The sequence below is a fragment of the Pongo pygmaeus genome, chromosome 11 (assembly GCF_028885625.2).
Source record: "Pongo pygmaeus isolate AG05252 chromosome 11, NHGRI_mPonPyg2-v2.0_pri, whole genome shotgun sequence".
Classification (NCBI taxonomy): Eukaryota; Metazoa; Chordata; class Mammalia; order Primates; family Hominidae; genus Pongo; species Pongo pygmaeus.
In genome coordinates, this window is record NC_072384.2 from 81,696,538 (window position 1) to 81,706,715 (window position 10,178).

Consider the following 10,178-nt stretch of genomic DNA (forward strand, 5'->3'; position numbering starts at 1 on the left):
TGTAAAAATCTCCTGTTGTTCTCAACCACCAGGCTAAGTTCAGTGACAGCAACAGTCATCCTAGTTCAGCCCCTAATACGGCCCTTGATCCTCCCCTTAACCTAGACAGTGCCTGGCACTTAGCAGACACTCCACTTACAGTTCTGGAAAAAAGCACTTATCTCTGAGCAAAGTATTTTACTCTCATTAGAAACTATCTGGAATTCCTGGTATGGCTTAGGAGACTAATCACTGATAATAAGTAAATAAATAAATAAATAAATGATAAATTCCTGCTGTTCTTCTCCCAAATACATGCCTCATGGAGTTGCCTGCAGGAGAAACAGTTCCACAGCAAATCAACACCTGCAATTTAAAGGATTCTGCTGTTTCTGGGTGTGATGGCTCATGCTTGTAATCTCAGCACTTCGGGAGGCTGGGGTGGGAGGATTGCTTGGGGCCAGGAATTTGAAACCATCCTGGTCAATATAGCAAGACCCTGTCTTTACAAAAAAATTAAAAATTTAGCTAGGCATCGTGTTGCCCACCTGTAGTCCCAGCTACTCAGGTGGCTGAGGCATGAGGATTGCTTGAGGGATTGCTTGAGCCTGGGAGGTCAAGGCGGAAGTGAGCTGTGATCACACCACTGTACTCCAGGCTGGGTGACAGGGTGAGAGCCTCTCTCAAAAACAAACAAACACACAAAAATGAGGATTCTACTCTTGTAACTTCAAACCAACAAAAATAAGGATTCTACTCTTATAACTTCTCACCAGCAGATTCATTTAAAACCATTATTTCTTCTGTCCAGAGCATCCTAATACATGCAACGGCTCTCATCCAACTGGCAAGCACACAGATTTACTATCAAAGTTTAGTACCTGTTGGTCAGAAGACTGCCTATTTCTTCTGGGTATCTCTTCAATGTTCCAGAAAACAAATTTCATTTATTCTTATAAGTCTGACTGTCCCAAACAAAGTTACTGTATGTACAAAAATCTGTGTATTTCTTTTGGTGTGATTCAGATGCAAGCAGAAATTAATTTTATTCATATTGTTGTCTTTAAGACTGTGTGGGTTGGAGAAGGATTCATAGACAACGAAACAGGAAAAGATTAAGTCAAACAAAACAACTTAGTGGTTTTGTAAATTTGGAGGCTTTTGTCTGAAGCGAGATAGCTAAAGCTTGACAAAGGCTTCCTATGAGTGAGTAGAAGAAGAGACAGCTCTTTTCCCTCTTCATTGGGGCAAGCACCATAGTAATTACATTTAAAGGACACCAATAGACTGTTTTATTAGAACCAGATAACTTTCTGGTGTTTCTCAAATGAGAGCAAGGCACCTCCACGGAATCTCTTTCATCCGTTTTCAAATTCTACCAAGCCCAGTTCCTCTGCAAACTTCACCTAATTTATGTGTGATCTACAGCTGTGGTTTACAAACTGAATTCAGGTGGCCAGGCAGGGACCCCTTCCCCCGCGTCCCCCATCCGCTAACCGCCTCCCGAGACACACACACACACACACACACACACACACACACACACACACACACACACACACACACACACACCCCGCGCGCGCGCGCACACACACACACACACACCTCGCCCCACCACCCCGACCTCCACATACATTCCCCCGACCCCCTCCAGCAGTGAAGTCTAAGAGCACCGCGGAGTAATTTAAATTTTCGAGGGGAAGCACAGCGCCATCTGTCGGACATCATGCCAATTACTCTTGTTAAGTTCGGACCTGACGGTTACTTTAGACTTTGAACTGCTAGGTACTCCTTTTGGCCTAAGGACACAGTGAAAAATGTACCGAGACCTTAGAAAGCCACGAACCAAGAAACTTCAGAAACCTCTGATATCTGATCAAGAGTTAAGAGACGTCAGAATCATCACAACTGACAAAAGGTTAGGAAAAAATTCCAAACATTTCTATTTATTTCCTACAGACTTCCCCATTATATTTTTGGCTGCCTAAACAGAAACAGACATCCGTGATCAGGAGCTGGGCTCTGGCAGTTAGCATTTTATTGCCATTTTACTGGTTATGAACTCTTTCTATGATATCTTCGTATTTATATGAATAGATAGATGATATGTACCAGTATGTATGTGTTTAAAAAGAGTTTTTTTTTTCCCTAGGCATGTCTCCATACATAAATATTTTTAAAAGTTAAAAATGTGGGTTCCATGTTTCAAAATGGCTAGGACAGGAGCTGTGGAGTTCTCAAATCCTAATTGAGGGCTGTCTCAGGGAAAGGTGCTGATACAAAAATCAATCTCATCCTAGCTGACCTCTGTCAACTTTATAAGCTCTTTGATGACTTATTAGTCCATTTATAAAACAAAGAGAATAATACAGATGTTATTGAGGTTCGTGTTTATAAAATATTCTAAGATGGCCAGATGAAAAGTGTGACTCACAGGAAATACCAAATCTGAAATAAATCACTCTTCTGAGTCACAGCTAATACCTTTCAATGTGATGGAAACTTGATATTTGAAAACTCCCTTGATTAGATTCCTGTTTTCATCAGCTGTACTTTTCCTATGAAATTTGTTTACATATTTCTTTCCTCTTTACCATGCTTTCAAATTGCTTGACATTTATAACTTGAAAGGGGACCTTTGAACAATTACTTAAGGGAGACCGGCACAAACACAGTTTTTTTTTTCCACCAGGTAAAATCCATGTGCGTGTGTTTAAATGTAATTATCGTTTCCCTTTTGATTTTTGTCAATCAAGGAAATAGATGTTACTAAAATGTTTGGTTGTTTTATCTCATCACTACCAACAAAAACTGTTCCATTAGAATCTGTGAGGCTTTCTATTTTAGAGTGTTTTCTAGGCAATATGTGGTAATTCAAAGAGATCAAAGTAAATGTCTCCACCTCAATTCATGCAAGCCTTGATAATAATATACTTTCAAAACTTGTCCATTCTAAAGTAACATTTGTCTACTAAGCCCTTTTTTGGGGGAAATTTAAATTAGTGGGAGGACCTTATACACTATCTTTTTCATAAATAACATTTTTCTTGATTATTAAGAAGTAAATAAAATGATCTTCAATTCTAGCACACAGAGATAAGCGCCATTGAAACATTAGTGTGCTTTGGTCTAGTCTTTTGTCTATGCATGTTTTAATATTATATACTTTTAAAATTTTATTCATCTCATTTTCTGTTACAGTTTCTTTTTTATTAAGTTGTGCAGGTTTGTTACATAGGTACACATGTGCCATGGTGGTTTGCTGCACCCATCAACCCGTCATCTACATTAGGTATTTCTCCTAATGCTATCCCTCCCCTATCTCTTCCCCACCTGCCCGCCGCCACCCCTGCCGACAGGACTGGTGTGTGAAGTTCCCCTCCCTGTGCCCATATGTTCTCACTTTTCAACTCCCACTTATGAGTGAGAACATGTGGTGTTTGGTTTTCTGTTCTTGTGTTAGTGTGCTGAGAATGATGGTTTCCAGCTTCACCCATGTCCCTGCAAAGGACATGAACTCACTCTTTTTTATGGCTGCATAGTATTCCATGGTGTATATGTGCCACATTTTCTTTATCCAGTCTATCATTGATGGGCATTTGGGTTGGTTCCAAGTCTTTGCTATTGTGAACAGTGCTGCAATAAACATATGTATGCATGTGTCTTTATAGTAGAATGATTAATAATCCTTGGGGTATACACCCAGTAATGGGATTGCTGGGTCAAGTATTTCTAGTTCTAGATCCTTGGGGAATCGCCACACTGTCTGCCACAATGGTTGAACTAATTTACACTCCCACCAACAGTGTAACAGTATTTCTATTTCTCCACATCCTCCCCAGCATCTGTTGTTTCCTGACTTTTTAATGATCGCCATTCTAACTGGTGTGAGATGGTATCTCATTGTGGTTTTGATTTGCATTTCTCTGATGACCAGTGATGATGAGCATTTTTTCATATGTTTTTTGGCCATATAAATGTCTTCTTTTGAAAAGTGTCTGTTCATATCCTTCATGTTACAGTTTCTTTTGGTAATTTTGATTACCACTCACTCCAATTAAGTCAGTCATGTAATATTTAACATATTTTTGCATGTGTTAAAAATGGCAATTTAAGATTATTTTAGATACTGTAAGTAAATTGAAATTGTGAAGTATAGGTTTAAATGTATTATTTTTGAAATTTCCATCTGAAATGTTACATAATTTTGTTTGTTGAGTCACTCTGTAATTAATTCTAAAGCTCAAACCATGAGCTGTTCACACTGTTAAACCTTAAAATTGATTTGGGAACCAGAAAAATTTCATCAGCTGTTTTAATTTAAATAAGTATGCATGTGCTTTGCCACTGGATAATTGTGCTAACTCAGGCCAGGTGCAGTGGCTCACGCCTGTAATCCCACCACTTTGGGAGGCTGAGGTGGGCGGATTATCTGAGGTCAGGAGTTCGAGAACAGCCTGGCCAAAATGATGAAGCTCTGTCTCTACCAAAATTACAAAAATTAGCCAGGCATGGTAGTGCACACCTGTAATCCCAGCCACTCAGGATGCTGAGGCAGAATTGCTTGAACCCGGGAGGTGGAGGTTGTGGTGAGCCGAGGTAGCGCCACTGCACTTCAACCTGGGCGACAGAGTGAGACTCTGTCTTAAAAAGAGAAGAAAATATTGTGCTAACTCTTATCAAGCAAGCCCTTGAAATTCCACTCAATTCATGAAGCCATCTCAGTTTCTTCTGGGACAGGTAGTAATTTACCCATTCTCAACCATTTAGAAATATTGTAAGTCCCTTTAACTTACTGAATCATAACAGATATTCATTCCATTGTTTATACATAAAATTGCTAAATATTAGTTAATGGGTAGTCCTAGATAAAATTTGTGAAGTTAGGGTGTCTTCTGCTCAAAACTGTTTCTGTTTTGAGTATTCTTTATTTTCTTCTTATGCCCAAATAATCAAAATCTGATAATGCCCATAGCATACCTTAGGAATCTGTCTCCCATGCCCCACTCAGCTCCCCTTTCCCGGCAGGGCTTGTACTTTGGACTTTTCTGAACACCACACCTTACCCCATACTCATCAGCCAATGTTGATTCTTCTGGTGGCTGAGGGTCTTGTTGGATGACTGCATTGCTAATCTTGCCATTGCATTTCGCTAAAGTGCAAATAATTGATAAATGATTCATGAGTCATGCCTCCCAGATGTGTACTCATTTAATTAATGGAAGGCTTCGAAGGCTTAATTCCTAAGAGGGACTGAGCAATAATGAAAGTAGATTGAAGTATTTTGAAGGGTAGTGAGGGAAAGAAAGCTACACCCATGTGATAACTGGGTTTCCAATATAGCTGTTTTCAGTCTGATTCTCAGAGGCTGACTTTGATATAAGAACATTTGAGCAGGAGATATGCTAAGGAAGTGCTCCCAAGAAAAATCAGTAGGTGCTTAATGGAAGCAGAACAGGGAAGTGGAAGTAGCTAAGCAAGGACTAATTTCAGGTCAACTCCCTTTCTCAGCCCAATCCTGCAGGGAGTTGTGCAAAGGAAATTACATTTCTGAGTTTGTCCTGGCTTGAGGAAAGGGAGTCATTTTCCATAGCTTTCCCTGTGGTGGCCATAAACTCCCTGGCACTTCCTGCTGTAAGTATGGCCAAAAAGGCTGTAGTAAACCAAGGACAGTCCCCTGAAGATCGAGACTGTGAGCTGTTAGAAGTACAAATACAAAAGCTGGGGATGGGCATAGGAATCATAAGGAGGATCCACAGGGATGTGGATGAAGCACCATCTGTATACACTGCAATGGCATGAACTTGAGAGGGAACAGAGTGGTTGAACAATATCTATGCAGCCATGAGTTGGGCAGTGGGTCCTTCTTCCTGAAGGTAATTACAGCACCAGATCAAGATATAGAATAATACGAGTACCCCAGAAGTCTTTCTTGTACTCACTTCCCATCAATATACCCCTTGAAAAGGTAACCAGTACTCTGATTATACTTAGTTTTGCTTGCTTTGTAGGCTTATGTAAATAAATCATACACTATGTAATCTTCTTTGTCTGTCTTTTATATCTGACTTATTGAGATGCATCCACACTGTAGCATCTAGAGGGTGGTCATTCTTTTTCATTGCTGTGGAGTATTCAATTATATAACTGTTTCACTATTTATTCTACTGCTGATGGGTGTTTGGGCTATTTCCAATTTGGGGCTATTATGAGTAATGCTGTTACAAATTTCTTTTAAGTGTATTTTGAGGCACAAACGTTTGCATTTCTGCAAGAAATGTGTAAATACCTGAGAGTAGAGTTGACTGCATAGACTACACATATGTTAAGCTTTAGTATAATAGATATTGCCATATAGTTTCCCAAAGTGATTATAGCATTTTAACTCCTACTAGCAGTATGTGTGAATTTCAGTTACTCTACATTCTCTACAATACTTGGGAGCCTCAGTCTGTAAATTTTAGTCATTCTAAATGCATAGCTTGTTTTTTAAACTGTCAGTAAATTGAAAACCTACAATTAAGAATTTTGTAGAAATTTCCCTTGATATTAGCAACCTCATTTTAAGAAATGCCAATATTAGTAAATAACTATCCTCCCCACACATATGGTAAGTGCTAAATATTATTATTTATTTACTCAACTGATAAACTTGTTTTTTATTTTTAAGCATTTGGATCTGAATCAACAAGATGTCTCTTATATTGTGTATTGTGAGTAATTAAGGGTTATGTCTATTTAAATTTGCTTTATACAGAGCAAAGTTTCATGCTACATAACCCATCAACTAGTTAATACATATCTTTAAAAAACATTTTAGGTTGGCTAGTCTTTAGCCTAGAACTTTCTAGCTCCAATTTAATATTAAGACATTCCAGCAAAATATGTGGGAATATTTTGACATCTGTGTGTATGTATATAATAGGAAATGAGTCATTTTAGTGTCAGCTGTAAAAAAAAAGCCACATTTTAGGTGTATAAGACTATTTTTAAAAGTTGTAATTTTCTGTAGACTGAAACCTGATAGCAGGTGAGAGAGAGGTGGCTGTCTGTCCATGCATGGACTGTAATTGGAGAAAGCTTTGAGCATTATGCCTGTCCTCCAATATCATTGTCACTATATATCATTTTACTAGTATGACTTTAGCTTTTTAAGTGTTTTAGGACTCTGCAGTATCCAGTTAATAATGTTTTTAACTTAGGTAGTAGCCATGCTGAAAAATAAGAAGCCATTGTAGGAGGCTCCAATGATCTAAAAAAAATTAGGCTTTTATTAGGTGGCAAATTTGTTCAACCATGTGATTTTTGTGTTAATTTTTCTCCTTATAACTAAAAATGTCTTACAAAATAAAAGGTAAATATTGCCTCAAAAATTGTGGATACCTGTATAAAGTATCTGCCCTCAATCCTTATCAGCTAACACCTGCTTTATAAATAAATACCTTATCAGAGATTTGTAGAGTTAGCTACAGAGTAAGTCATTAAGAAGTGGTGGTTTAAAGAAAGAAAACCAAAAATTATAGTGGAGAACTGTCTAGAGGGAAAGAAGATCTGTTCATAAATTACAGAAAACAACAAAAATTTTAAAAATAGGAAGTTTTTCACAATTTTTCCAAAGCCTGCCTCTGCTCATTTTAGGATGAGCACAAACCATATGGCTTCTATCTGGAGGCACTGTGAGATCAATGCTCTGGTGATGTCTGTTGATTTCCAGTATCAAATTTATAGAAGCATACAGTGAGTAAAAGAGAAAGAATCTTGGCAATTTTGTAGTTTTTGTTCTTTCATCCAAATAGGAGACCTGGAGCTCTGCAAAGAGTGAAGAACAACCTCAATGTCACATGAGACGTTTTCCATCCTGCATTTCCACCAATTTCTCCAAACACCTCTCTTTCCCCCTCTCTTCAACAGTTTCTATTAATGTTTTCCATTAACACAAAACTCAGAATTCTCTCTGCCATGGGCCCTTGTGTTTTTCGATGTTTGTGTCCTTGTTTATGCAGTCTCTCCACTTACAGGCAACTGTGTCAGGCAGTGGGGACAGCTGAAATGTTGATGCTGCCATCTGGGAATCACTTTCTTGTGGGGGTCACTCATGTAAACAAAGAACACTTGCTCTAAAGTACAATGTAATCAAATCATGAAAATTATGAAACAAAACATGCTCTAGCTCCCCTTCTGTGCCTGTATGAATTATAGAAATTCCATTGAAATGCGTTGAAATGATAGCAAACATTTTAGTAGACAATTCCGTAACATACCCTGATTTTAAAAGATGGACTCAGACCAGAAATTTTGAGTGATTCTTGGAAGGTAAAGGGCAGATAGAATCACTTTGCTGGAGAAATCAGAAGAGGGACAATTGCAAAATAAAGTCTGTAACAGGAGCGTGTGTCACATCATCATAGCAGTTTTCTTGTCTTCCTTCCCTCCCTTCCTTCCTTCCTTCCTTCCTTCCTTTCACCTCTGAACTTTTTATTGACCTCCTGCTCCCCAAAGGGTACCCTGCTTCTGCTGGCTTGATGTCTTAGAACTTTGGTGTCATTGGTCTCAGACACCACTTTGCCATCCGTTATCAGGTGCGTGGTGGTCTTTGGATGGATTGCATGGGGTTGCTGCTGTCCAGGGCATCACCAAGATTGAAGTCCTCATCATCAAGCAGGCGGTGGTAGATGGCGCTCTCAGCCTCCAGCTTGACCTTGATGTTCAGCAGAGCCGCCTCCTATTCCCCGACCTGGTGCTGTCCCTCTGCCTGGCTCTGTGCCATCTCTGACTCCAGGTGTAGCAGGATCCCGTTGAGCTGCTCCATCTGCAGGGTGTAGCGGGCCTTCACCTCCCTCAGGCTGTTCTCCAAGCTGGCCTTCAGATTTCTCATGGAGTCCAGGTCCATCTTCAAGGACTGGACTGTACATCTCAGCTCTGTGAGTGTCATCTCAGCATCTCCAACCTTGGTGGACTGCGTAGTGACCACTGTGGTGCTCTCCTCGATCTGCTGAGACCAGCACTTGTCCAGCTCCTCTCAGTGCTTTCCAGTCAGCTCATCATATTGGGACCGGATATCTGCTATGATCTTGGCAAGGTCCTGAGATTTGGGGGCATCTACCTCCACGGTCAACTCAGAGCTGGCAATCTGGGCTTGTAGGCCTTTTACTTCCTCTTTGTGGTTCTTCTTCATGAAGAGCAGCTCCTCCTTGAGAGCCTCCATCTCTGTCTCCAGCTGCAGCCAAGTGACATTGGTCATCAGTGACCTTGTGGAGCCCATGGATGTCACTCTCCACAGACTGGTGCATGGCTAGCTCTGTCTCATACTTGACTCTAAAGTCATCGGCAGCAAGACAGGCATTGTCGATCTGCAAAACGATGCCGGCATTGTCCACAGTATTTGCGAAGATCTGAACCCTCAGGTCCTCGATGGTCTTGAAGTAATGACTCCAGTCTCTGACCTGAGTCCCTTCTTCTCCAGGTGCTCCCGGATTTTGCTCTTCAGCTTCTGGTTCTTGGTCTCCAGCCTCCTCACTCTGTCCAGGTAGGAGGCCAGACGGTCGTTCAGGCTTTGCATTGTCTCCTTCTTATTCTGGATGCCTCCCATTCCTGCCAGACCCCCGGCCATCCCCGCGGCCAGGTCCCCGGACCCCATGCCGCCCCGGAAGCTGGTGGAGCGGGACACTGAGATCCTGGAACCAGAGCCCCCGGCGCCTGCATAGACGCTGGCCGCGCAGCTGACCCGCCGGGCGCCGTCATTGGGCACCTGGACAGAGGCCAGGAACAGGTAGTTGGTGGAGAAGATGGAGCGAGTGGTGAAGCTCATGCTGTCCAGGGAGGAGAGTGAGAGGACGGGACTCAGGCTTTGCCGACGACCGGTCATAGCAGTTTTCTAAGGAAGCTGCAGAGAAACATCAAGCTCAGATCCAACAAAGCAAAGAGCGGGAGGGGCCCCTGGGCCAAGTATCAGGGCAATACATTAAAGACTTTATTTGAATAATCTGGGTCCCTCCCTCTAGCCTCAATAAGCAGCTGTTGACCCCAGCAGTGTTTACTCCAGAATGAAGCCTAGAGGGGTGTTTGTTTGATATGCAGTGAGTTTTCCTAGGAGAGTCCCTTTTGTATGAGGCTGTGGCTGGAGATAAAGGAAAGCAGAGCCTGAGCTAACCAGGGTCTTTCACATCCACATGAAGACAGGGGAAGGAAGGAGAATCACT

At 41.2% G+C, this 10,178-nt stretch overlaps 1 pseudogene; it reads right to left on the bottom strand.

Moving 5' to 3' along the window:
• Positions 1–1,663: 1,663 nt before the first annotated feature.
• LOC129031580 (keratin, type I cytoskeletal 18-like) lies at positions 1,664–9,844 on the bottom strand (annotated as a pseudogene).
• Positions 9,845–10,178: the final 334 nt, after the last annotated feature.